Raw genomic sequence first — 5,392 nt, forward strand, 5'->3', positions numbered from 1 at the left:
TTTTGAAACCAGGATTTTCATCACACACTGCAAAATCAGAGCACTCCCACAAGTTAGAACTGTCACCACATTCCACAGAACTAGGCAGGCCATTTCTACCATAGGAAATGTTAAAAATCCTCTCAAACATTTGAGTAAATCTCTAGTAAATATTTAAACTCTGTATAACTAGTCACAAATAAATTAAGCTGATTTTATGCAGTCTCTCTAATTAGAAGGGCACAGCATTTGTTGAAACGTGATTAGTATTATTCATTAAGCGAAAAATTCTCATTTGTATCTTATTATCACTATTCTGCATAAACCAACACAATTTGTCATGAACTCCCTCATTTGCTGTATCCTCAAAAAGCAGATTATGCTTATTTTTCATTTGGACAGTGGAAAATCAAGCCAGGTGTTTGGCAGCACCAGAGTGTTCAGGTGTAACTGTGCCAGTGATGGCACATTACGAGCAGCGTGGATGAAGGATGAGGCATGGAGAATCTTGGGACCAAGGTGCCTTGAGGCCCATCCCTTCTGAGTGCCCCTGCTGATGAGACAGGTGTTGTACTGGGCTGCTGGGAGGGGAGGAGGAGACAGGAAAGAAACTTTTTTGTTAAGTCAGATCTTTCCCCTTCCATCAGAACCTGAAAATTCTTGCTTGGATTCCTGCTGCATTTGAGCTAGGGGCATGTGCACTGTAAGACCTCCACAGCAGTACCTTTGTTTAAAATATTTCCAAAGCATAAAAATTCAGCTCCATGATTTGTCTAGAGCTGTCTGTCTGTCTAGACACATAAGCACTGTACATATTTGGCTTTTCAAACTTATGGATATTGACAGATAAGACAAAGACTAGGTTATATTATCTGGCCGAGTGGGAACTGCTGGCTGCTTTTCCTCCTCTGCAATCTATTCTTTTTGTCTTTAAAATCTTCTTTGTTCTCCAGCTCAGGTTAGAGACTCCATTAGGGCTTGTGACTGCAGCTGCTTTATGATTCTGGCAGAAATAGGGATGTGAATGCTGTAGGGTCTATAAAATAGTGGAGTGATGATAGGAAATTATTTTTTAAGGAAGCGATGCTCTTAAATATGCTACTTCAAATCCTGTCTATTCTCTTGGAACTTCAGAGCTATAAAGGACTGGGCACTCACTATTTGGCCTTGAAGTGTGTCAGTTTCTCTTTTTGTCTATCTATTTTTGTTTGTTACTTCATTATCATCTCTTGCTTTTGTAAATACTCTGCTTTCTGTAGGCTGTCTCCATACTCCTTCTGATATGGTTGATTTTCTGAGAGACCAGACTTGTGGAATGGTACGGGAATGATATTCAACAAGAAAATGTTGGAGAGCATGGGGATATTTCCTTCAAAACACACGAAGCATAGGAGCAGGGTATAATGGTGGTCTTTATATGTTGGCATGGCTGCAGAAGTCTCCCTAAAGCAGGCAGGAGGAAGATACAGGGTGGCAGATTACAGCTGAGCCTGAAGAAGTGCTCTCTAAACAGAGCTGTTCAGACATGAGCAGGCTAAACTGTGAGGTGGAGAGCTCCCTATCACCGGAAATAGTTAAGCAGAGTTTGTAGTGAGAGCTTGAACTAGATGAGTTTCAACTTCCTTTCTATCACTAATATTTGATGATTCTCTTTTTGTGGAAAGATTTGTTCAACTGCCACCATCAAGAAAGTTGAGATAACTTCAATGATGATAGAATTTCAAAATATTCAGGAATCTCAAGTCCTGCTCTTCACTGCCTCACTTTTCCTCAAGACTGCAAGGAAGGCTACCTGCTACTGCAGGTTATCTGTCAAATGTTCTGTTAACACCTGGAGTGACTGGTCATGCTGAGAAACCAGTATAATGCATGACACTTATAACTCCAATTTTAGGGTATCCTTGTCAAGATTTCCAATTGAATCCTAATAGACTCAAGGACTCCTGTGCACTCCTGTGTGGTCAAGGCACAACTACAAAGATATTAATGGCCCATGCAGAAAGCATCATTCTTGGACTCACAACATTTTCTTTGTCTTTTCCATGTATGAGGACTTGTCTAAATACAGGCTTCAGGTATTACATTTTGGCTGTACCTATTTTATGTAACTAGCAGGGAGATTTATAAAGTGAAAAGACTTTGGAAAATTCTGAGACAGGGACTCTCAATGTGAGGTGAAATTAATTACAAATTAAAGGGACAAATACATTATCTTCCCAAGTGGAAAACTAGTTGTGAACCTAGATTATTGGACAGGAGAGCAAAAATTATGAAACTTTTAGATGAGATTTCTTGAATTGTGGTTAGGGACTACCTACTAGTTGAAATACAGATTCTTGAGCCCAGCCCCAAACCTATTATAGTAGCTTTTTATTGCTGTGAAACAAATTACCACTAACTTAGCAGTGTAAAGCAACATCTATTTATTATCTCATAGTTCTGAAGGTCAGAAGTCCAGATGGGCTTGCCTGGGTTCTCTGCTTAGGATTTCACAAAATTAGAATGAGACCAAGTTTAGAGTCTCACAAGGCTACATTCTTTACTGAAGGCTCTGGTAGGAAAATCCAATTCCAAGCTCATTCGTGCTATTGGCAAAAATCAGTTCTTTGCCGTCTGTCAGTGGGGGTTACATTCTGCTCCTGGAGGCCACCCACTTTATTTTTTTTTCCATATGGCCCCTCCACCTTTAAACCAGCAAAGGCACATGAAGTCCTTCTCATCCTTGGAATCTCTCTGACTTCCTCTGTCATATATCAGAGAAAACTCTGTGCTTTTAAAGGAGTTTTATGATTACATTAGGCCCACCCAGATAATTTAAGATATTCTAAGGTGCACTGACTTGAGACTTTAATTATATCTACAAAATCCCTTCTCAGCAGTATGTAGGTTAGTATTCGATTAAATAAACAGGGGACTGGAGTCTTTGGGGTCCCTCTTTTGAATTACGCCTACCAACCTACTAAATCAGAGTCTCTTCAGTGAAATCAAAGAATTATTTTTAACAACACTCCAAGAGATTTGAATGAATAATAAAGATTAGGACTGATTTAGAAGGATAATAAGTAGTGAATGTTAGGTGTCAGGTGAGTGATGCAGAAAATAACTGTTATAGGAGTTTCAAATGAGGGACCACTGAAGACTGAAGATGCCAGTGATTGCAGGGATATCCATAGAGAAACTGGAGCTTGAGCTGAGTCTTGAAGGAAGGAAGACATTCAGAAGGGAGCAGTGCAGGCTTTTCAGGAAGGGGAGACTCATGAGCAGTGATTCGGAAATTAGAAAACAGATAACTGGCCTTTCAGAATACAATGAAAATGAGTGTGGTTAGAGTGGAGGTGTGTAATTGTGGTTTGTGAAGAAATGTGAGGTCGTGGGTGTATAATGGAGGACCTTGATTGTCAGGTCAAGAAATTTAAAGAAAAGCCATTTTAAAGAAAAAAAAAGTTTAAAAAGCAATGCAATTGTATTCCCTTTGCCCCATTTACTCACCAGATCTCTGTAATTGAAGATCATAGTTTGATTCTCTTTCAGCAATGCCAAGGTCTTGCTTATTATCCAAAGATAGACAAACATTTTTATTTTTATTCACAGGGATGAGGAAGGAAGGGGATTTTCAAGTGGTAAGAAATAAACTAGCATATGGGAAAGGTTAGAAAACTCAGGGTTCAGACTCGTTAGTTAAGGGAGAGTCACAGTGACATGATACTTTTTTAGAAGCACCTTTCTACATATTATGATCCCTAAAATGTTCTCCATTTACTATTCTCCAAGGTTTAAATGTACTCCAAAGACCCCAGATAATGGAAAGTAATATATGGGCAGGACTACTAGTCACTGCATAGTTGTTAGAGTTGAAAGCTGAGAGTTAATATTGTAGCTTGGAACAGAAGGTGGGCTACCTTGGATCTGGGTTCAACAGCTTTGAAAACCAGATGAAAGCTGCAGATACAGGAGGGTATCATTTAACAAGCAGATGGATGACAGGGTGGGTATACTGGCGAGTGTTGTTAATTTAATGACTCCAGATAACATGTGTTTAAAACTGAAAGCAAATCACTGGGAAATAGCCAGCAAAGCTATAAACTTGTGGATTTCTGGCCTCCCAGTAGATCTAGATGGGGAAAAGGGAAGGGGGATGTATGTAGTTCTTTGTTCTGAAAAACTTAAATTGCTTCTTAGAAAGAGGCAGTGTAGGCTTCCCCCAGTGGAAATTATGAGGGTTCAAATCAAATTCTCTATCCAGGAAAGTGGAGATTCACTCTGTTTTAGTGATAATTCTAAGTCTTGTATTTAAAATGCTAAATGAACATAGAAAAGATTATCTAGGCTCTTTCCTTCCCTTCACTGATGTGGGGAAATCTGAATTTCTATGTTACCGAACCATACAGTTACACATTAGAATCATAGATTAGAGAAACACAGGACTTCGAGCACTTAAAGTTAATCTAATTTCATCACCTTTTAAATCCATTATTTTACTTATCCATGTAACCATCAAGAATATTTTTATTACTCTATGTGAGTTTATAGGTATATAAAAGCGAACTAAACACATCTGTGTTTTCAAGGAGCTCACATTTTACTCTAGGAAACAAACAGCAAAGTGAAGTCCTGTGGAGAGCTTAGCCTGCAGAATCAACAGCAGCAATGAGACTTAAATGGTCTTAGACCAGTGTCAGCAGGCCTTAGCAAGGACCTGAGGCTCCACACCTACCTGGAATCAATGAGATTAAACAAGATGGTACAAGGTGGGTCTAGTCAGCCCTAAGCTTTCACTGTCCCTGGTGCCAGTAGAGCACAGTGGGGAGTGTAGCTGAGCTTACATCCTGCTTGAAGGCAAGGAGGTGGTGTGAATTAACCAGGAAGGGATCCTTGGGGCTGAAAAGGAAGCTTAACTTCCACTCCACTCATTTTTAATGAGGCAGTGTGAGTCTGCGCTCTACTTTTGCATAATGTCAGCAAGGCCTAGCAGGAAGCTAGACATACACACCCATCTAGTGTTCACATTGGAGCTCAGCAGGGGGACTATCAACAAAAAAGAAAATTAAATAGGATCAGACTCCATTACTATAATGTCCAAAATGTCCAGATACAATTTAAAAAATCATTCCTCATACCAGGAACCAAGAAAATCACCACTTGAGTAAGAAATAATCAATAGACATAAGCATCAAGGTGAACCAGATGTTGGAATTATCTGAGGAGAATTCCAAAGCAGCCCTCATAAAAATGGTTCAACAAGCAATTACAAATTACCTTGGAAAAAATGAAAGAAATGAAAACCTCAGAAAAATAATAGAAGTTATAAAAAACTCAAATGGAAATCATAGAACTAAAAAAGTCATTAAAAGCAACATAAAATACACACTGGATGGGTTCAGTGTTAGAGTGGAGATGACAAATGATAGAATCA

This window comes from Mandrillus leucophaeus, unplaced genomic scaffold (assembly GCF_000951045.1).
Source record: "Mandrillus leucophaeus isolate KB7577 unplaced genomic scaffold, Mleu.le_1.0 Scaffold235, whole genome shotgun sequence".
Taxonomy (NCBI): Eukaryota; Metazoa; Chordata; class Mammalia; order Primates; family Cercopithecidae; genus Mandrillus; species Mandrillus leucophaeus.